This window comes from Miscanthus floridulus, chromosome 7 (assembly GCF_019320115.1).
Source record: "Miscanthus floridulus cultivar M001 chromosome 7, ASM1932011v1, whole genome shotgun sequence".
NCBI classification, from domain to species: domain Eukaryota; kingdom Viridiplantae; phylum Streptophyta; class Magnoliopsida; order Poales; family Poaceae; genus Miscanthus; species Miscanthus floridulus.
This window is the reverse complement of record NC_089586.1, coordinates 10,405,800-10,430,064: the sequence shown is the minus strand read 5'-3', so window position 1 is coordinate 10,430,064 and position 24,265 is coordinate 10,405,800. Positions and strand designations below refer to the sequence as shown.

The 24,265-nt window shown below is 44.7% G+C and overlaps 2 pseudogenes; both read left to right on the top strand.

Moving 5' to 3' along the window:
• Window positions 1–447: 447 nt before the first annotated feature.
• LOC136465043 (receptor-like protein 6) lies at window positions 448–3,566 on the top strand (annotated as a pseudogene).
• Window positions 3,567–3,651: 85 nt separating this feature from the next.
• LOC136465042 (receptor like protein 27-like) lies at window positions 3,652–16,851 on the top strand (annotated as a pseudogene).
• The last annotated feature ends 7,414 nt before the right edge of the window (window positions 16,852–24,265 follow it).

Sequence of the window (24,265 nt, the reverse complement as noted above, 5' to 3'; positions counted from 1 at the left end):
AGGCCGCGGGCGGGCGGTTCGTCTCCCGCCGTACAACGGTCATCTCCAGAGAATTCGCCTGCCGCCCAACGGTCATCTCTGGAGAAGTTGCAAGGTATACAACGGAAAGCAATACAGCGTAAACGGCCACAGCGTAGGACAACGGCTAGTTTTGCAGCCTAACGGCTACTATGACAAGACCAGCGGCCACGCCAGAGCGAGCCAGGGGGAACCTACGGGGATCGGTCGGAGACGTGACTACGCGCAGTCGCCGCCCCCGTGGACGTCCTTGCTTAGGGCGTTTTGAGCTCACGACACGCTCGGGCGGACCGTGGTCTCAAAAGGGGGGAACTGTTGTAACACGGCCTCCGAGAGTGGCGGAGACCTACGCGGCCAGCAGTTCACAAAGACGTCTCCGACCAACTACCTAAGCAAAGGCCCAGCTACCATGCCTCCAGACCCAGAAAGATGATGGTTTCTCAGACTGCTTGTAGGATGCTGTCGGTGACCCTGGCGCAGCCTCCGCCCGGTTAGCTCGTAGGCGTCTCCGGGCGGAGGGGGCGGAGGCCGCCCCGCTGCAAGGCTAATCAAGTGCCAACGTTACCTACGTGTGTGTGCAGGTAACCAGAGGAAGGCGCTCGTGGATGGCGCAGGCGCGCCGGTTCGGCCTCCGCTCGTAGGGGCAGAGACCCAAGCAGGAGGACGACAATACTGGGCGTCGGGGGTCTGCAGCCTCGGCATCCCAGGGGCGGAGACCGATGGCGGAGGCCTAAAGGCCCTTCGCCGAATCCTGAGGCCTGATGGGGCGGAGACCAACGGCGGAGGTCCAAAGGCCCGTCGCCGAATCCTGAGGCCTGATGGGGCGGAGACCGACGGCGGAGGTCCAAAGGCCCATCGCCGAATCCTGAGGCCTGATGGGCCGGCTGATCGCGCAGGCCCAGTACCTGAGGGCGGCATGACAAGATTACCCCCGAGAGGAAAGGCGAGTAGTGGAATATTTCGAGAATGTACTGTAGCAGTTGAAGGGTACTATTGTAAACTCTGTAAAAGTGGTAGTTGAGCCCTATAAATAGGGAACACTTATAACAGTACGCGAGGTTGGAAAATGAATTAATGAAACCCAAGTTTTACGTGCCATTTCCCTACACGCCCACTTGTCGTGCCTGTTTCCCGAGCCTCCGCCTGAGGGCAGCGCTTGGCGGGCGGAGGCCTCTACCTCCTCCACACTGTCTAAGACCGCAAGTCTCAACACCACATTGATTTGGTTACCATGCCCTCGTGTAGTGCTACGGAGTACTTGGTAAGTGTAGCAAAATATACGTACCTTTATCTATGTGCGCGTTTGGAGGTCTGTGTATTGGCGGGAAACTAGTATCAGATCTTTGCGACGTGGATCCTCTGTACGTAAGTGCTTACATAAGTGCCGAGTGTTTTTAGGCCATTGCTGAGTGCTCCTAGCACTCTGCGAAACGACTGTATCCCGTAGTGTAGTGGCCAACGGGTAACTATCGAAAACCAATACAATCAAGCCTCGAAGTTGCAATGACCTGTAGCCCACGGCATACAAAAATTAAATACAGAAGAATGTTCAATTGGGGCAGCGTCCCTTTTGAAGTGACCAAACTTTTACTTGCACCCAAGGTACCGCAAGTCGCAACGCTGAAAGGTTACCTATACAGGGGCGCCCTACCTATAGTCAGATAAACGCCGTCTCAAACAAAATGGAAACCAAGAGTTGAGGACAGTTAGCCTGGTTCCATATAACAGCTAGCAGAAGACTTTCACTACTAGAGAAATCGAAATATTACAATCCGTATGGATGTGTGTTGGCTATGTCCACTGAAATAATTGAGACGGCGTTTGTGTGTCGACCATATTTTCCGTGCGCTTTCAAAGATAGATATATAGCCTTGTCTAAATAAACCTCCACCACACGTACATGAATGTGCAACATGCCGTGTGCAGTTGGATGCTATTATATGCGTAACGACGACACACGACGACTTGGAAAAGACTATCAACTTTATCTCTAACTGACTTCCAGGGAGACTTGCTTAAAGATGTCTCAATGCAAAGATCCATCATCACGGGGAGACGACTAGCATGCACTGCGAATTATATAAGTGCATGCACGTCTTTGGAGTTTGGAGCCCTCAACACATCATCGATCTTTCTCGCTCCTATCCTTCTGTTACCAGGCATCTAGTAGTAGCATACATATGGCTTCCATTGGTTGGGTAGTATTGGTGCTCTCTCTACTACAGCTCCGCCCACGACTCGCAGCTTACAGCGTCCATCCTAATGGCAATCTCGCTCACCACTCTGGTTCTTCCCTATGCCGTACAGATCAGGCTAACGCTCTTCTTAAACTCAAGCAGTCTTTCATCTTCCACCGAGACCGTAGGTTGACATACGACTTAGAACCGGTCACCACTCTTCAGTCTTGGCAACCTGGCACAGACTGCTGTCTCTGGGAGGGCGTCGGCTGCAGCAACTCCTCCTCGGGCCATCACATCGTCACAGCTCTCGACCTCAGTGGGTTTCGATTGAACAGTGATGGAATTCACCCCGTGCTGTTGAATCTCACCTCCCTCAGGATGCTCGACCTGAGCATGAACAATTTTAGGGGATACGACATCCCATCAGTTAGTTTGGAGAGGCTCGTTTTGCTCAGGCACCTTAACCTCTCCAGTTCAGGAATCAGCGGTCAGGTACCTATTGGCATTAGCAAACTCGCAAACCTTATCTCCTTGGATATTTCGGATCGTTCTAATGATATTGAAGACGCAGAAGACGACTATATGATATCGATGCCATCTCCGTTGCACCTAATTATGGCCTCTCGGTACCCTATTTCCACAACATAGTGGCGAATCTGAGCAATTTGACAGAGCTTTACCTTGATCTTGTGAGTATATCTTCATCTGTACAAGATTGCTTCAAAGCTCTAGCTAAATACGTGCCACATCTGCGGGTTCTTAGCTTGCAGTCCTGTGGCCTGCAAGGTAATATTGATAGCTCTCTCTCTCAAGGTTGAAGTCTCTGGCAGTGATCAACCTCAGTGAGAATGATGGTATCACCCCCGGTCCATTTCCTGAGTTTATCATGGATTTTCTCAATCTACAACTACTCCATATATCTAGTATTAATCTTGAGGTATGGTTTCCTCAGGGAATGTTTCGATCAAAAAATCTAAGGGTGCTCGACTTGTCCAGGAATCCAAATCTCTCCGGCCACGTGCCAAACTTTTCTAATGCCGCTTCTTTAGGAACACTGTTCATATACCAGACCAACTTTTCCAATGTCATTAAATCAAGCTATTTTAGTGATTTCAAGGCATTGACAGAATTGGGTATTGATGGAAAAATTATTTCCATGTATTTTCTCTCTTCATTTGGTATGCTTGAATCCTTGCGCAAATTGACCATGATACGACTAGATTCACCAAGACAATTGGAGTCACTTTTTTCTTGGTTTGAAGGCATCAAGAATCTAAGAAGCTTGGTTTTCTTAGATTGCGACTTATCCATGACAATACCTTCCTCCACTGGGAATTTCAAAAACTTGACAAGTTTAGAGATTTTTGAAAGCAACTTCACAACACAAACGTTATTAGCAGTTGCCAATATTAGAAGCTTGGAAGTTTTCACCATCATTGGTTGTGACTACTTAATGGGGCAACTGCCATCTGCAATTGCGAATATGAGTAACTTGGAAAGATTGTTCATTGGGAAGTGTCAACTTTCTGGGCCAATACCACATGAAGTTGGCACAATGAGGAAGCTGAAATCACTGGCACTATCTTATATTGGTCTTTCCGGCAGAATACCAAGTACAATTGCTAATTTGACTCAGTTGACTGAGCTGCTGCTTGGAGGAAATTATTTCAGCTGTATGGTTACCTTGCTCACTCATAAATTTACACCAAGTTTCTATAAAAGCACCTACAAAAGCTCACTCCATACTATTTGTAACTACTAAAAGTGTAGTGTTTTATTTGATTTGTATTCCTGTACAGATTATTGTGTTGTAAAAAAAACGCTTATGGTGCCATTACATTGCTGCAAAGATTTTTTTTCATTAAAATGTTATAAAAATTTTAGGTTGGATAAGCTTGATTGTGAAACTATAGATTAGGAGTAAATGTTTGATACACATCATTCACTGTTTTGTGAAGAATGTGAATCCTAATGCAAGTATAATATCTCCTGAGGGGCAGTGCACTAGCTCTGTGCTGTGGTATAGGAAAGTCGAAGTGGGAGGGATTCTAGGGGTTATGACATAGCTATTGTGATGTTTTTTGGGGTTGTCCAAAGAGATGCTTTCTTATGCATATGACAATGCAGTTTATTTGGTCATTTCACTTTTCTTGGAGCTGAAAACTGAATTTGAATCAATAATTGGTTAGTACCCTCGTAGAAAACAAATAAAAAAAAGCTAAACTGAATACACCACAAAAATAGGTTATTATGGTTTAGTTTCAATTTTCCTTTTTCCTCAGATTATTTGTCCACCATTTTGTGCTGCAATTGCAGGCTTTAATAAGATAGGCATATGTAAACTGTCTAAGCTAAATTAAATGGTTTAGTAAATTTTAGATGATGTAGGAGCACCTTTGTTCTCTTATAAGTTGTACGAAGCTATATATAGGATCATGCCCACGGTTGTTGTTAAGATTCATATTAGTTTGTTTGGGGTGAGCCCAACTCCGGCCTATGGAATTGGGTACAAGTTATACTGCAATAGGGTGATTATTGTACTTATGTAAGAAATGACAATTACACCCCTATAATGTTTGTCCAGATGTAAAATAATGAAGGCAAATGTGTCATTGACGACCTTGTCTATGGATAAAAGGTCACGTGTGGACAAGAGAGGAGCGTGTGATTGCAATCCGGCCCACATGTTAGTGACTCAAGTCCCTCTAACCTTATTTGAAGAATTAGTTTTAGAGACGAGGGTGCCACACTCCATTCATTCAATGTTTTCTTACCTTTTTATTTCTTCCCTCTTGTGCCCTCTTCCTCTATTGTCTTCAAGTTTGGACTATCATGTGGAGGAGAGAGCCTTTGCCATATCCAGTTAAAGCAAGATCATGTTTTGTTATAACTTATAACAAGTTTTAATTATCACCAAGGGTGTAAACAAAAGCATGCTCTGTGTCGACCATTATAGACAATAAAACAATCTACTTCTAAACCATAAAGGAATTTAATTAGTATGTATTTCTACACAAGCGGACTCCAACAGATTCTGAACTTTTAGTTCTCGTCCAGTGGTGCATTTGTGATCATTGGGTTGGGTTGCGAACTATATGGTTGTGTGAAAACAACATGATACTAATGCGTAACACTATTAATTTATATTACCACCCTTACTCAAGGCTTTATAAATAAAAAACTAAGATATGTAGCATAGGAGTTTTATTAGTTTAGTAGCATCTAACAACATCCCTAAATTTTTCTCTTCTTTCTGCAGGGGAAATTCCAACACCTCTATTCACTCTTCCAAAGCTACAGCACTTGGATCTTTCAAATAACCAACTTTGTGGTCCTATACATGAATTCAATGGGGCATCTTCACACTTGAAGATAGTAAACTTACCAAATAATGAATTAACTGGGCAGATTCCCCGTTCATTGCTGGTACTTCCAAATTTGACAGAACTCAATATTTTTGGGAACAAATTGATGGGCTTAGTTGATTTGGACTTACTATGGAGGTTAGAAAACCTCACTTATTTATTTCTTTCACATAATAAGTTGACGGTAATGGAAGGGGAAGGTAGTAACTCTTCATCTCTCTAGCTATCCCTCTCAGCTCATTGACCTACGACTTGCTAGTTGTAATATAACAAAAATACCAAGCTTATTGATGTGCCTTAACCACGTGGAGTATCTGGATCTTTCAAGTAATAAAATAAGTGGAGACATACCAAAATGGATATGGGAGAGATGGAACAATGACCTCACATATTAAACATTTCACATAACATGTTCACTGGCTTGGAACTCAATTCCTCTATTATCCCATTCAGTAAAACCTTGACTATTTTGGATCTTAGCTCCAACGGGCTTTAGGGACTGGTTCCTATGGCAAAGTCATCACCTAACATCTTGGACTATTCAAATAATGCATTCTCTTCCCTTCTTCAAAACATCACATTATACCTTAGACATACTAATTATCTTAGGTTGTCAGACAATAATATAAGTCACTACGGGAAACAGTGAAAATGCCGAGTGCTTTATGTTTGCCGAGTGCATTATATCGGGCACTCGGCAAACGGCAGCTTTGCCGAGTGTTTCCTCCGAGACACTCGGCATACTATTACACTCGGCATATTTACGATTTGCCGAGTGTCAACACTCGGCCTCTATGGGACACTCGGCAATAACCAACACGTGACCCGCGCATGCGCCGTCCTAACGGACGGCTTGCCGGCTGTTAGTACTTCGCCGAGTGTCCGTTAGAGGCACTCGGCGAAGTACATGTTTGCCGAGTGTTTTCTGCCGGCACTCGGCGAAGTATATGGGTTTGCCGAGTGTTTATGGAGACACTCGGCAAATCCAAAACTATTTTTTCCTCCTTGGCCCTCCACAATTTTTCTACTCCCCACATACGACATTTGGTACTGCATGTTAAAAGTTGGTCTATTTCTTGGTCTGTTTGCTATATTTAGTGAATTAATTTCATTTTAAGTAATTTATTGATTTAAGTGAAATTTGAACTGCAAGTGATTGAAATAATAGAATAAAATGAGTGGAAAATTATATTCAGGTCATTGAGTCCGGATTGATGTCTCATGCAGGAAATGAAAAGAAATTTCGAACATTTTGTTTAGGAAACACGACCACGAACTTGTGTCCGAATGATTTTTAAATTCTACAAAAACCAAATGAAGTCTGAAAATCACGAGATTTGTCAAGATGTCATGATATCATATATGGGGGCTGTGGTAAAAAATTAAGAATGTTTCGCACAATTTTGTGACGTATGATGCTTACAAACAGAAACATCTCCGGAGAAGATTTGTAGAACTTAGAAGGATCCGGTAAGATTTAGAGTCCAAGTGACATGTGAATTGGGGTTTGAGTTCAAATTTTTTTGTATAGGCAATACACAACATAGATTGGTTCATGTCAAATTTTGACAATTTTTCAGAACCGTTTGATATTTTTTATTTATTAATTGCAATTATAGAATTTTAGTTGATATAAATTAATTTTGAGCTATAACTGCATGAAATAATGAAATAATACTAGTAGAAAAAACAAATATGCATTTTTGAGTGAATTTGACAAGTTTTTTTCAAAATATATAGGAAAAAAGTTACTAAAACCAGCCATTAAAGGTATACATGAAATATTAGCATAATTTGCCGAGTGTTTCTATACAACACTCGGTAAAGTAGCTCTTTGCCGAGTGTCTTCTACAAAACACTTGGCAAAGTCTGGGTGCTGGCCCACTGCCAGGCGAGTAGACCTTTTGAAAAAATTAAAAAATAAATAAAAAAGGGGGTATGTCGAGTGCCAGATCGCGGGCACTCAGCATACCCCCTAACAGTTAACCCGGCGTGACCCCGCACGCCACACACACACGCACACGCGCCACAGACACACGCCGCGACCACCCGACCCCGTCCCGCCGACGCCTCCACCCGCATCCCCCCCCCCCGTCGGCGTCCCCGCCCCCGCTCCATCCCCCAGCGGCGCCCTCCCGGCCCCGGCGGCGTGACCCCGCCCGGCACGCAGCGGCTCCACCCAGCGGCGCACCCCCGCCCCCCGGAGTCGCCCTCTCGGCCCCGGCGCGCCACGCCCACGGCGACTCAACCTGGCGGTGCCCCCCCCCCCCCCCCGCCCACCGACGGCGCCTTCCCGGCCTACTACACCTCCACAAGCTGTAGAAGGTACATAATTGCATGGAGTATGCGACATCCTTGGAGAGGATGTGCTAGCTGATGATCTTTGTTGGGCCGAACACTAGGGCAGCCCAGTCACTACTGCAATCAGTCTTAGGATTGTCAGATCAGTCATCGAATTGGTTGGATTCCAATCATGATAGTAGCATCACTGTGCACTTAGGCCTCGGTGGGGATCAAGGAAAGATGACCAAGTCTAACTCATGGATCCCACTAAACTGAGGATCTATTCACCATGATTATCTAAATGCATATTCATATTCATTGCCTCTTGCATGCTTCATGAAAATAACTTAGAAATTAGAAATTTGAAAAGCAATTAGAAATTAGAAATTATAAAAAGGTAGGATGAATTAGAAATTAGAAAAGAAATTAGAAAGTGATAGAAATGGACTTTTTTTAGAGAAGATTGGGAGGTAGTAGGATGTCTATAGAGGTGATATGACTTTTTTTTAGAAATTAGAAAAGGATAAACCATGAATTATTTGCTTTCTTGTGAGCTATATGTGATTGTCGGCCATCGTGCCGTTCTGTTGGTGTGGATGTGGTTGTCAGCCATCGTGCTGTTATATTTGATGCAGGTTTTGGAAACCTCCCCGTGCAGGGGAGGTGCTGCCAAAATTTCGACTTGACACTACTATGTTCATTTTCTTGCAGGAGAGACTCACAAGGACCGTCCTTGACTCGTCACTTTGGCGGATAGCAAGGTGAGGCATCATACACCTCTCTTTTCGTTTGATGTTCGTATATCACGTAACCTATTTAGGCGTCTTCCGTTCGAAAGAGATACGGTTGGAAATATGCAAATTTTTGCATATCTATAGCCGTATCTGTTTTGAATTGTCCATGTTTTTTGGACAGGCTGAGGATGTTTAGCGGGTTTAGTTTCCATGGTCTACTCCGATCCGAGATAGAGTTTTGACAGCACCTCCCTGTTGTTCTTCGAATACACAATCTCCCTTCCGGGACATGTATTTGGAGAATAGCGGGGAGGTGCTACCAAAATTCTATCTCGGATCGGAGTAGAACATGGAAACTAAACCCACTACACATCCTCGGGTGGGATTATGACCTATCTTTACCTAATAGACATTATAGGAACGTGTAGATGAAACATGATTTTATATATTACTCGCTGATATGCTAGAGGATGGATGACCGTGAGTGGATGTACACGGGCCGCTCTAGTCAGAATTCATTGACCAATGAATGGATTGACAAGACAGATGCTTTCTTGGAACGGGCGTTTGCAATTGTCAAAGGAGCTATATCGACTTGGTGTCCATGTAGCAAATGTGGAAACATGCGTCAGCAAACCAAGCTAGACATGGGCAAACATCTTGTGAAGAACAGATTTACGTTAGACTACACCAGGTGGATCTACCATGGTGAAGCCGATCATGGGAGAGACGAGGTCTTGAGACAATGCATCGAGGAATATGATGATGATGCCGGGGTGGGAGACATGTTAAATGACTACCATGAAGCACACTTCGATGAAGCAAGTAGGGAGGAGGAGTCAGAGGCTACCGCAAAGGCGTATTATGACATGTTGTATGCGGCACAACAACCCCTTCACGGGCATACCAAGGTTTCTTAACTGGATGCCATTGCACACCTAATGGCCGTGAAGTCTCAGTTTACCTTGAGTCAAGACGCATTCGATATTATGCTGGTAGTTTTTGGCAACCTGCTCCCGGAGGGTCACATCTTGCCAAAGAGCATGTATGAGGCACAAAAACTCCTTCGTGCACTTAAGATGCCATACGAGCAGATACATGCTTGCCCAAAGGGATGCATCTTATTTAGGAAAGAGTATGCGGAAGCAAAGTACTATGTGAAGTGCGAGTCGTCTAGGTTCCTAGAGGTAGACTCTGGTGATGGTCAGAAGAAGCAGCTCGCAATCCCCGTGAAGATCCTATGGTACCTTCCTTTCATACCGAGGATCCAACGGCTTTACATGACTGAAGAATCCACGAAACAGATGACATGGCACAAAAACGGACGTCGATACAATCCTGAGAAGCTGGCACAAAAACGGACGTGTGCTGGCAACAGATGGGTTCAATCCATATGGAATGGTGGCTGCCCCATACCCTGTTGGCCCATGTTCGTTATCCCCCTCAATCTTCCCCCTGGCGTCCTCTTTCAACGACAGAACATTTTTTATCGTTGATAATTCCAGAACACCCGGGGAATAATATGAGTGTATACATGGAGCATCTGATTGATGATTTGGTCCATGCTTGGGAGGAAGGGGTATGGACATATGACCGAGCTACAAAGACAAACTTCAAGATGCATGTTTAGTACCAGTATTCCCTACATGACTTGCTGGCATATGGGATTTTCTACGACTGGTGTGTTCATGGGAAGTTCCCGTGCCCAGTGTGCAAGGCTTCTTTGAAGTTCATTTGGTTGACGAAGGGTGGCAAGTATTCTTCATTCGACAAACATCGACAATTCCTCCCTCCTGACCATCCATTCAGACGAGACATCAAGAGCTTTATGAAAGATGTCATAGTTGAAGACCCCGCACCGCAGATGATGTCAGGAGCCGCAGTTCATGCTCAGTTAGACGCTCTCGAGGTCAATAATCAAGAAGGTGGTTTTGTGGGATATGGAGAGCAACATGCCTGGACTCAGAAGTCGTGCTTGTGGAAGCTCGCCTATTTTGATAACCTTCTTCTCCCACATAATATTGATGTAATGCACACTGAAAAGAATATCACCGAGGCAATTTTTTGGTACAATCATGGATATTCCTGACAAGACAAAGGATAACGTTAAGGCTAGAGTGGATCAAGTGAGGTTATGCAACAGTCCAAAGCTAGACATGGCGCCTCCAAGAGCTAGAAAGTCATGGAGAAAGCCTAAGGCCGATTTCGTTCTAACGAGGGCCCAAAGGAGGGAGGTACTACAATGGTTTCAAACGTTAATGTTCCCTAATGGGTATGCAACAAATCTGAAGAGAGGAGTGAACTTGGCTACTATGCGAATCAATGGGCTCAAGAGTCATGATTACCATATATGGCTTGAGCGCCTACTTCCAGTGATGGTTGGAGGATATGTCCCTGAGCATGTCTAGTAGGTGCTAGCGGAGTTGAGCAATTTCTTCCGCCAGCTTTGTGCCAAAGAGTTATCTCATACCATAGTTGCAGAAATGGAAAGAATGGCACCTGTGTTGCTCTGTAAGTTGGAGAAGATCTTTCCACTCGGCTTCTTCAATCCGATTCAGCATATGATTCTACACCTCCTGTATGAAGCACGAATGGGGGGGCCTGTGCAGGGCCGTTGGTGCTATTCAATTGAGAGATGTCAAAAGGTTCTTCGAACTAAATGTAAAAATAAATGTAAAATTGAAGCATCCATTGCAGAGGCATACATTCTGGAGGAGGTGTCAAACTTCACAACAAAATACTATGCCGACAACCTTCCTAGTGTGCATAATCCACCATCTCGTTACAATGCCGATGGAGATGAATCGAGCCTTAGCATTTTCCGAGGGCAACTCGGAAGTACAAGTGGTGCGACCCACAAGACCTTGAAACATGAAGAATGGCGCATTATCATGCTATATGTGTTGACCAACCTATCCGAGGTGGAGCCATACATGCTGTATGTTCTCAACAAACTTGTTCTCAACAAACTTGTTCTCAAGTAGTTGCTTTTCTGTGTCCAACTCCCATGTTTCTTGTTGGTACAGGGAATGTCATTGTCAATTCTGGCGTAAATCAAGGAAACCTACCCCGCACGAAAGTGATACCCTTCTCAAAGAGGGTGCGGGAAATGGAAAGCCCGATTTCATTTCTTGGTTCAAGCAGAAGGTACAGTCCAATTTAGCTCGTACTTAGTTTGATATTACAAGTTGCTCGTACATGCAAATAATAAAACGCACCACCCTGCTTGAACTTGCAGGGCCAAACCAAAGCGTCTATGAATGTTGAGTTGAGACAGGTTGCCGATGGTTGTGCCTATAAGGTCAGGTCGTTTACCGATTATGACGTCAATGGATATCGTTTTCACACAACAAGGCACAAGCAGAGTCGGCCCAATCGAAGAACCACAAATACCAGAGTTTTTACACCAGGCTTTAATGGGGTCGAGTATTATGGAATAATTGAAGAAATATACGAACTAAATTTTTATGGTTGCAAACCTCTTAATCCAGTCATATTCAAATGTCATTGGTTTGATCCAGATGTCGTGAGACGCATCCCTAATCTTGGGCTAGTTGAAATTCGACAATCATCCGTCTTACCAGGAGATAACGTCTATATTGTGGCTCAACAGGCCATGCAAGTTTATTATTTATCATACCCGTGCCAAACCGACAGTCGTCTTAAGGGTTGGGATGTTGTGTACAAGGTATCACCACATGGTAAACTACCTATACCAAACAATGAAGATTACAATATAGACCCCAACACATATGACGGAGAGTTCTTCCAAGAAGATGGGCTCGAAGGGAGTTTTGTGATAGATTTAACCGAAGCGATCGGAATGGAAGTAGACAATGAAGGGGTTGCTGACGAGGACGCTGGAGACAAGGCTCAGAATGTGAAGGACTTTGAACTACTTCAGTTATTACAATTAGTCAATAACAGTGATGACGACATTCCTCCTTCGGAGCACGGGCATGATTATATCGACACGCGTGATAGTGATGATGAGACTTATGATCCAGCTAATCCCGATCATGACGATTATTTCTAATACATGTATGAGTCGTACTAATTTATTTATTATTTATCATACCATGTTATTTTTGAAGTATGTTAAGTTAATTTTGCATATCTTTCTAAGTATGTTTTGTTTATCTGTGCTGATTGGTTTACTCTTTTTATTTGCAGGTAATTGAGCAATGGTGGGCGCTACGAGGAAGCTCGCGGCGATTTGCGATAGAATCGCCGCTGTAGGGAGGGGTTCAGGTTCAGGTTTAGGTTCTGGGTTAGGGTCAGCTTCAGCTTCAGCTTTAGGGAGGGGTCAAGGCAGGCATCGAGGCAGGCCTCGAGGCAGGGGTGAGGGGGAGGAGGTGCAGGAGCAGGAGTAGAGGTAGAGGTAGTGGGGTCAAGGGAAGGGTAGGGTGAGGCCCCCGTCGCCTGAACCTAACCCCACGACGTCTGAGGAGGAGGAGGTACCTTCCGCACGCGCCTCTGGTGAGGAGGAGGAGGAGCAGGAGCAGGAGCAGGAGCAGGAGGGGGAGGGGGAGGGGGAGGGGGAGGGGGAGGAGGCAGGGGATGCCCAGTCCAAGATCTGGTTGCGAGGTCCCTCGTCCCTCCCGAGGCGTCCGATACCTGAGCATAGACGCCTGCTGATTAAACCGATAGGGACCAGGTAAGTAACTTTAAATATTCACAATAATTTTGATATGTTCAAAATTACAAAAGAAACTAATAATTTATATTAATCACTTGTGCAGGAGTTGGATTAAGCTCAGTGGGGGTGATCACAACCGCAAGGTCAATGGCATCCTTGGCCTTTTGTGTAGGGAAAACTTCCCTGGCTTGGTGGCGTACGCCGGACAGCAGTAGCCGGCCTACACGTGGGACCACTACGTCGCCACCCCCGACATCCCTGATCATGATCGCAGGAGATTCACCAACATTGCGGAGTGGGTGAAGGGCGAGCTGTGGGTAAGTATATATTCCTCGCACTACATTGCTCAATACATCACCTTCACTGGACATTCTTGAAATAATAACTTTATACCTCGCTTCTATATGCAGGACTTGTACAGATGCCAGGAGGGATTCGAGGCCAAGGCGAAGTCCGTCTCTAAACAAGCCATCAAGAAGCTCATGAAGGACATGCACTACAAGGCGCACGTCCAGGCCATCATCGAGTTCTACGCTCAATACAGAAGCATGAAGGTTAAAAAAGAGGAGGCAAGGACAATTAGCCTGACCAAGGACCAATTCATGAGTGTAAGCAAACAACGTTGATACTTACTTTATTTGAGATTAATTACGCTTAATTTCTTTTTTTCATAAGTCACATGCTTGATGATGTAGGTGCCTCCGTGGTGGTGCCGAGCGCATATCCGGTGCTGGGAAATGATGGTGGATGAGTGGTTGCAGCCCGGGTGGTTGGAGCACCACCTTGCTTGCCGGGAGCAGCGTTTGCAGATGCCAGGTGCATCACACCATCAAGGTAGCCTGAGCCTTGACGAATATAGGGAAAAATGGGTATGCAACTTCATTTGTTTATTCTAACGCTCAATTCTGCATAATTTCTAATCATTTTGCATTTTTGCCGCAGTCGTTGTCACATGATGGCTAGCCTTGCTCCCTGCTCAAGGCATGGGTTCTGTCCAAAAAGGCCAAGGCGACGGCCGACATCAACTTCAACCCGAAGGACCCGCCTGAGGCATACAGCCATCCAAGCATCCACAGCCGCATCACCTAGTATATAGCGATGGCAAGGGAGGTTCACGGGCCAGAGTTCGATCCGAGCTCCCAGGATATTGACGGAGAAATCGTGATGAGGGTGGGAGGAGGCAAGAAGCATGGTCGGTATTGGATTGGCGACAGCGTAATCGACACGGCCTCTACTCCCACTCTCTCCTAGATCCGAGCAAGGAGCACAGACTCGAGCCCAGCGATACGCCCATGGCCGACCACTGCACAGTTCCAGATAGAGGCTCTCCAGGTTCTTTCTCTTCCATTCATCATTCGTTGGTTCTTACGTACTTTAGCTTTGCATTGTAACATTGCAATGAAATATTTTAGGCCCAGGTGGAAGCAGAAAAGAAGCAACGGGAGGAGATGGAGGCGAGGGTGGAGCAGATGGTTCAGCAGAGGTTAGAGGCCGAGCGGCAGAGGATGGAGGAAGAAAATCGGATGAGGATGGACCAGATGTTCCAATACATGCAGAATTTTGCTTTGAGCATGGGTCAATCTTTGCCACCGCCACCGATGCTATTCCCTTCACGTCAGCCACCCACAACTACTCCTGTGAGTCACTTAGACACATTAGATTGAATACTTTAACTTAGACAAGTTCCTTAGTTAGCTCAAATGATATCAATATTGTCTCACACATGTCTTCTCCTATGTGCAGAATCAATCGACGGCTTTGAATACTCAACCACAAGACCCGGATCAGTCGCATTGGTTCCAAGGGCCTCCACCTCAGTGAGTTGTGGATTATTTGTGCATTACTTGTTTAAACTAGAACTTGTGGATTACTTTCTCGAATAAACTAGAACTTATTTGTGTGCCTGTGATGCTTAATATATGCCTGTGATGTAATATATATATATATATATATACATGCCTGTGATGTAATATACATGCCTGTGATTTTTGTTGGAGAGGGGTCCTTTATACGTTACAAAACAGTAAAAACAGGGGGTTTTTGGACAGTTTGCCGAGTGTAACACTCGGCAAAGAGGTCCTTTGCCGAGTGTTTTGGCTTTAACACTCAGCAAAGAGGCCAGTTTCTGTTTTTTTGGCAATTTTTTGCCGAGTGTGCAATGTTTGCCGAGTGTTAAAGCCAAAACACTCGGCAAATACGTAGATGTTTGCCGAGTGTATTGGCTTTAACACTCGGCAAAAACGTAGCAAAATGGTGCGGGGTGACCCGTCTTTGCCGAGTGTCGGAGGCTTGGCACTCGGGAAAGTTGAAGATGTTTGCCGAGTGTCTTTCGTCTGACACTTGGCAAACTCTCCGTTATCGTGGACGCCGTTAACCCCCTTTTAGCCGAGGGTTTAACTTTGCCGAGTGTTTTTTGACACTCGGCAAACCCTTTGCCGAGTGCCCGATATTTGACACTCGGCAAACATCTGTTTGCCGGTGGAAAATTCGCCGAGTGTTACACTCGGCAAAGTCTTTGCCGAGTGTATTTGGGGCTTCGCCGAGTGCCTGGGGCACTCAGCAAAGTCATTGTTTCCCGTGGTGAGTGGTCAATTACCAAATTCAATTTGTGATTCACCCATGGTAATCCTTGATCTGTCCCATAACAATTTTACTGGAGTGGTACCATCATGCCTGATGGAAAATGGAGTTTTGATAGTATTAAATTTGAGGGAGAATCAATTCAAAGGGATGTTGCCTTCCAATATTTCAAGTGCATGTTCGATCTAGACACTAAATTTGCACGGCAATAAGATTGAAGGTCAGGTTCCAAGGGCACTCAATAATTGCACTAACTTGGAGGTTCTTGACCATGGAAGGAATAAAATTGCGGACACATTTCCATCTTGGCTAGGGGGCCTTATGAATCTTTGAGTCCTTGTCTTGAGATCCAATCAGTTCCATGGTTCAATAGGTTCTCTTGAAGATGAGAAATCGGGAGATCAATTCGCGAGTTTGCAAATAATTGACCTAGCCTCAAACAATTTCTCGGGTGAGTTGCATCCACATTGGTTTGAAATTTTGAAATCAAATCATAGGCCATGGAATCCTAACAAGTGGATTTTACCATGACTCTGTTTCAATATCATATAAAGGGTTTATGGTGACATTTGAAAGGATCTTAACTACCTTAACAGCAATAGACATATCAGATAATGCTTTGGAAGGTAGAATTCCTGTGTCAATTGGAAATCTTTGTTCTCTACATGTACTGAACTTGTCTCACAATGCCCTCAGTGAAGAAATTCCTCCCCAACTTGGTATGTAGCATCGCTGCTTTGGAGTCTCTTGACCTATCTTCAAATATGCTATCAGGCGAGATTCCGCAAGAGTTAACTGATCTCACCTTCCTTAGCATCTTGAACGTGAGCAACAACCAGTTGATGGGTAGGATACCACAATCACATCAATTCACGACATTCCAGAATAGCTCATTTGATGGCAATGTAGGACTCTGTGGACCCCCTCTATCCAAAAAATGTGGCACTCCGGATATTCCAAGTGAAGCACATCTGAAAAGCTCAGCAGCTATTCTATTGAAACTGGATTATTGGATCAGCAGGTGGTTCCATATTTTCAGGATTCTATGTTGACTTGAAGGTGCCCGATTGCTATAAAGGAGGTGCAATATGTCATGCACATACAACTTGGTGGTACTGCATATTCTATGGTAGCTAATTATACAGTATGGTTTATGCTATCCTTAGCACGTCAAAATAAGTGTTCGTTGTTTTGTGTATGTAATCTTGTGGAACCTAGGTTTGTTTAATTTGGCCTCTTGACTTAACATGCTGGTCTTGTTACTATATATGTTATCAGTGATCATTGCTCATCAAAGTGGTGTCATGTAGATGACAAGTACACACATTTTGTCAATGTCCAAGAAACTGTTACTTCGTCCGTGACTTTTGCTCTAAATCAAACCTATTATATGAACTAAATGCTTGTGTTTCCTTTCCCATATTCCTTTACAATGATGGCAGATTGGGTCTGCATACCACTCACCAAATACTGTAACAGGAGGTATATAATTAGGATTGGTGACGGAAAATTATCCTGGGTGTGTTATTATGCTTGTGGCTACACCCAGAAGAGAATACGCATTTATGCTACTAGTTACTTTAGAGTATGCTACTAGTAGAATTGCAACGGCTTGCAAGATAGAAGTGGGTTCCGTGGGAGACAAATACTGCAAAACCTCAGCAGGAATCCTCCGGGGATCCTGCTCCTTGTTTTCCTTTATTCTCGAGTAGCATGATGTAGTATGAAGTGTATGTTAGCCTTTTCGACAAGGCTATAGATTCTGTCATTTACATGGGTTGATTGTTTAATAGTCACAAAATGCCATTCACTCCTAGTACAGAGCATTGGCGTGCAGTGGAGTATTCAGAATAAGAAAGATCAGCTGAGTTTCTTTCTCATATTCATTGTAAGAAAAAGCGTTCAGTGTATGAACCACAAGATCGCTCAACAGGCCTTTTTGTAAGAACAAGGAGTCTAAGAACTGCCATCGATACTCAGAAGAATGTATTTCCCTTGTAACACTCATGTATATATGTTCTTGGTAGTACACTGTAATAATGCAAAACCATACATGCCAACCTCCCGACATGCAGTTTATTCCTCAACGAAAGACACGCCTAAACTAAGGTTCAACACGAAAAAACAGCAGTACAGCCTACAGGCAATCTGTTTACATCATGAACTCTGTTGTTTCAAGATCATTACATGAGGAAGTCCCTGGGGTCCGTAACGACGTAACGTACCCCGTCAGAGCAGAGGCAGCTGCAGTGTAGGGAGACGCCAGGTAGATCTGCCCTTCCTTGTGCCCCATCCTGCCCGGGAAGTTCCTGTTCGTAGTGGACACGCAGACCTGCATCCAGGTTACCAGATCCATATGTTAAATTCATCACTAATCAACGCCGCCCATGTCAACAAACTAGAATTTCAGAGCACTCGTAGTTTTCCTTCAGACTCGAGGATTTCAATCAATGACAAAAAGCTCTACAATACTTGTAGTTTCAACTGCCATTGGTAGCATCTATACATAGAGGGAAAAAAAGAAAGGAAAAAGAATATGCATCCCCCGACAGGAGTGGGGAGGGGTCTAGTAGTAATATAATGTATTGTAAGAAGGTGCTAGTGCTAAAATCTGCACAGGGTGCATTTTTGTTTGGTGATTCCAGCCATAACTATTTTGTAACAACATTACAGCAGCAACCTAGCACATAACTGAGATGGAGGTACAATTAAGTATCCAAGTAAGCATAATTTGCGCATCAGCTAGCCAGTCAGTGTGAAATTTTTATGTGCACTTTTGTGTATGCGCTATATTTTTATTCTAAGTATCACCTTTTGTGTATGTGGGATGGTCGACGACTTGAAAATTTCAATAAGATTATCAACATAATCTGTTGACTTCCACTACTACACAAACTTTAATGAAGGGGAAGTCGCCAAGGCCGAAACGGCGGCCGGAGAACGCGGCCGAGGTGGCGGTCGCCATGGCCGGCGGCATGGAGCTCACGGTGCACGCGAAACGAGGTCTACGGGCCACGAAACTCGCAAATAACTGCGCGGGGAGAAAGAGGAGAGGAAGGGGTCCTCACCACGGAGAAGAATGGAGGCAGAGACGGCTCGGGGACGGCCGCCCGCGCGGAGGTGAGGACGGCGGCCGGCGGAGCTTCTCTGAGCGGCGGTTGCGGCTGAGAGCGAAAGCGAAAACTAGAGCGGGAGCAGCAGGCGGGCGCGCGGGGGTTGTCTCGGCTCTCATTTGTAGCGGCCGGGGCACGGGGGGGGGGGGGGGGGGGGAACGCTCCCACGACGTGGGCGCTGAACGGCGGTTCCGCCTTGACCGGTAGTGGGCGTGGGACACGCGGAGGTGGGAGAAGGTGCTGGCAGGCGGGGCCGGGCTGGCAGCGGCAGTGGCGCGGGCGTCGGTTGTGACTCGGTGCTGGGCTGGCGCGGTGGCGGCGGTTCCACCTGAACTGGGCCGGCCCAGGAAGGAAGCGGGGGAGGGGAAAAGGAGAAAGCGAGCGGGCCGGCTCGGGGAGAAAAAAAATGGAGCTGGGCCAAAAGTGAAGAAAGGAAGGGGAGGGAAAGGAAATTCCTTTTTTTTCCCAAATAAATTTTGAAAACCAATTCCAATTCAAATTCCAATTCTCTTTGAAACTTTGATTAATATCAACATTCACAAAATAATATACAGCGGCATAAATGCACATACATGTTGCTACTTTACAATAAATTTTAAATTCATGAGAATTTTTTTTATTTATTTATTTTTTCTACATTTCATGAGCACAAAATACAGAATTAGATCATTTTAAACCTATTTTCCAAAAGTGGCAAATTTTAGGGTGTCACAATTCTACCCCCCTTAAGATGAATCTCGTCCTCGAGATTCGGGTGATTGCTTACTCAAACAGTTGGGGATAAGTCTTTCTCAGATCCTCTTCTCTTTCCCAAGTAGCCTCATCCTCTGTATAACGATTCCACTGTACCTTGCACATCTTTACTGTTCGGCTTCTCGTAACTCTTTCGGCAATTTCCAAGATCTTTATCGGATACTCTTCATAAGTAAGATCTTCCTTGACAACAAGTTCTTCCAAAGGAATTTGTTCTTCTGGTACCCTCAGACACTTTTTCAACTGAGAAACATGGAACACGTCGTGCACACCGGACAAGCTCTTAGGTAATTCCAACTGATAAGCTACTTCTCCACGTCTCTCTAGGATCTTAAAAGGTCCTATATACCTTGGTGCTAATTTTCCCTTCATATTGAATCTTCTCACACTTCTCATTGGTGACACTTTTAGGTACACATAATCACCAATCTCGAAAGTCAGCTCTCTTCTGCGAGTATCAGTGTAACTCTTCTGTCGAGACTGAGCTACTCTCAAATTGTCTCTAATTATTCTCACTTGTTCTTCCGCGTTTCTAAGGACATCGGGACCAAACACTTGGGTTTCTCCAGTCTGATTCCAGAACAAATGCGTTCTACACTTACATCCATACAACGCCTCGAAAGGTGCCATCTTGAGGCTCTTTTGATAACTGTTGTTGTACGAGAACTCTGCATAAGGCAGACTCTTATCCCAACTATCACCATACTGGAGTGCACAGGCTCTCAACATATCTTCCAAAATCTGGTTGATCCTTTCAGTCTGTCCATCGGTTTGCGGGTGGTAAGCAGAACTGAAATTCAACTTTGTTCCCAAAGATCTATGTACTTTATGCCAGAATTGCGATGTAAATTGGGTGCCTCTATCCGACACAATTTTCTTGGGAACACCATGTAAGCACACTATTTGTTCCATGTATAACTCTGCTAATCTTGCACCATTATAAGTAGTCTTGACTGGTAAAAAGTGAGTGACCTTGGTGAGTTGATCCACTATTACCCATATTGAATCATAACCTCTTTGAGTGCAGGGTAATCCTACAATAAAATCCATGCCAACTTCTTCCCATTTCCATTCAGGGATCTTCATTGGTTGTAGTAACCCTGCAGGTCTTTGATGCTCAGCTTTCACTCTTTGACAAGTGTCACACAAAGCCACATATTCTGCCACATCTCTCTTCAAACCATACCACCAATACTTTTCTTTGAGATCCAAGTACATCTTGGTACTTCTGGGATGTATAGAATAAGCAGACTCATGGGCCTCTTGCAGAATTGCTTCTCGGATAGTTTTCACTTCCGGTACACATATCCTTTTCCCGAACCAAAGAGTTCCATTCTCATCCATTCTGAATCCGGGTGCCTTTCCAAGCACTACATTCTCCGCTATCTCTTTAAGTTTTTCATCCTCCAATTGACCTTTGCGTATCTCCTGCTCCAGTGTAGGCTCTATTACCAATTCCATTGCATTAGTGACCAGGCTCAAGTTGAGATACTCCATTTCAGCACACAACTCTGCTGACATAGGTGTTGTCTGAATTCCATTGGCATAGCTCTTTCTGCTAAGTGCATCAGCTACGACGTTTGCCTTTTCCGGGTGATAATGCACTTCCAAATCATAGTCTTTGATCAATTCTAACCAACGACGTTGTCTTAAATTCAGATCTAATTGGGTGAAGATATACTTTAAACTCTTATGATCAGTATAGATATCACTCTTATGTCCAATCAGATAATGTCTCTAGATCTTCAAAGCATGAACCACAGCTGCCAATTCCAAGTCATGAGTAGGATAATTCAACTCATGCTTCCTTAGTTGTCTAGATGCATATGCAACCACTCTTCCTTCTTGCATAAGCACACATCCAAGACCCAAACGGGATGCATCACAATATATAGAGAAGTTCTTGTTTAAATCGGGCAAAATTAATACTGGAGCTGTAGTCAACCTCTTCTTTAGCTCTTCAAAGTTTGCCTAGCATTTATCCGACCATACATACTTAGCATTCTTTTCCAACAAAGCTGTCATAGGCTTGGCTAGCTTGGAAAAGCCTTCAATGAACCTTCGGTAATAACCAGCCAATCCCAAAAAGCTACGAATCTCACTTACAGTAGTTGGTGGTTTCCAATTCAGTACATCTTGCACTTTGCCTGGATCCACTGCTATCCCACCATTGGAGACAACATGACCCAGAAAAGAGACTTCCTTTAACCAAAACCCACACTTGCTCCGCTTAGCATACAACTTATGCTCTCTAAGCTTTTGCAAGACCATCCTTATGTGTTCCGCATGTTCTTCTTCAGTCTTGGAGAATATTAGTATGTCATCTATGAATACTACCACAAATTTATCCAGAAACTCCATGAACACCTTATTCATCAAATACATGAAGTATGCAGGTGCATTGGTCAATCCAAAAGACATAACGGTGTACTCATACAATCCATACCGTGTAGTGAATGCTGTCTTGGGTATATCCGAGTTTCGAATCTTAAGCTGATGATAACCAGATCGGAGATCAATCTTGGAGAACACATGAGCTCCTCTCAACTGATCAAACAAATCATCTATCCTAGGCAAAGGGTATTTATTTTTGATGGTAACCTCATTAAGTGAGCGGTAATCCACACACATCCGTTGACTACCATCCTTCTTATCCACAAAGATCACAGGTGCCCCCCATGGGGAAGAACTGGGGCATATGAAACCTTTTTCTTACAACTCTTTTAGTTGTTTCTTAAGCTCTTCTAATTCATTAACTCCCATTCTATATGGACGTTTAGCTATTGGTGCAGTTCCAGGTAATAATTCAATAATGAATTCAATGTCTCGGTCAGGTGGCATACCTGGCAAGTCATCAGGGAAGACATCCGGGAATTCCTCCACGACACGATCTTGTTCATTGACTTCACCATCTAGCTGATTCACTGTGGCTGTAGGCTGAGCTTGCACTACTACTTCTACACAGATTCTATCCCCATTGAGTGATGTCACAACCACAGATTTCTCCTAACACTGAATCACTGCCCGGTGTTGTTTCATCCAATCCATTCCCAGGATAAGGTCAATTCCCGCTGTTCTCAACACAATAGGCTTCACCTTGAAGTCTACCCCCCTTAAGGAAATGCTAGTTGAGGGGCTCCAATACGAAGCGGGCATACTACCTCCCGGGGAATTCACTAGTATTGGTTTTTTCACGGCACACAAAGGTATGCTATGCATTCTAACAAAAGCTTGAGAGATAAAAGAATGCGAAGCACCAGAATCAAAAAGTACGGTAGCAGAAATAGAGTTGACACTGAACGTACCCAACATGACCTCAGGCGTCTCCTGAGCTGCATCAGATGACACATAGTTCACCTTCGCTGTGAGAGGTGGTCGGGTGTTGAACTTCTGATTGTTGGCCTGGTTCTGAGGTGCTTGCTGGTTCTGCTTCTTAGGACACTGATGAGCATAGTGACCCACTTCTCCACATCGGTAACAGGCATTGGGATTGTTGGGTGCACCACTCTTCATAGGAGCATTGTTAGGCACTCCCTGACGTGTTGCAGGATTGCTAGTCTGTTGCGGGGGACGCTGATTTCTAAACTGTTGCTGATACTAAGGGCGTTGTTGGAACTGGTTCCTCTGAGGATACTGACCACGGTTTCTCTGATGAGTTGGTCCTTGATTCCTCTGCTGGAAACCTTGCTGGGGATAAGCACGTGGGCGAGTGTTGCTTCCAGAAGCTTGCCCTTGAAGCCTTCTCTTCTTAGCTTCCATCTCCTTGCGCTTATCATCAATCACGATTGCGCGATTCACCAAAGACTGGAAATTAGGATAAGTGTTAGACATCAGCTGGAGCTGCAGTCCATCATAGAGTCCCTTGAGGAAACGGCGTTGCTTATCCTTGTCATCTGCCACATCATTAGGAGCGTAGCGAGATAGTTGTGCGAACTTGTCCCGATATTCCGCCACAGTCATTGATCCTTGCTTGAGAGATCTGAATTCTTCCTGCTTCAGTTCCAATAGTCCATCAGGAATATGGTATGATCGGAAACTATCCTTGAATTCCTGCCAAGTGATAGCAGGGGCATTGTTGGGACATCCAAACTAGAATGATTCCCACCAATCCTGAGCAGCTCCTTGGAGTTGCCCGGAAGCGTACAACACCTTCTCCAGGTCGTTGCATTGTGCTATGTTCAGTTGTTTCTCCACAGCACGCAACCAATCATCGGCCTCCATAGGGTCTGTGGCATGTGTGAACACCGGTGGACGACCTTTCATAAACTCTCCACGCTTATCTCTAACCTGGACAGGCGGTGGACCTCTTGCAGGTTCATTGTCCAAGCGCTGCATCATAGCTTGCATCAGCTGCGCTTGCATTCCCAATATCTGCTCCATGGTCACAGGTGGCGGTGGTGGATTTATAAGAGCATCACACCCACAACCACGGCCTCTGCCTCTTCCTCCTCTTGCGGCCATCTGTTTTCCAACAAATGTGTAAAATTTAGAGATTTTTCCAATTATAGAGAGCTTACAAGAGATAAGAAACAATGCTGAAAATTTTCTGGGCAAGATTCAAATTCAGCAGTTCAGTAAAACTGTTATAACTCGAGTTTCA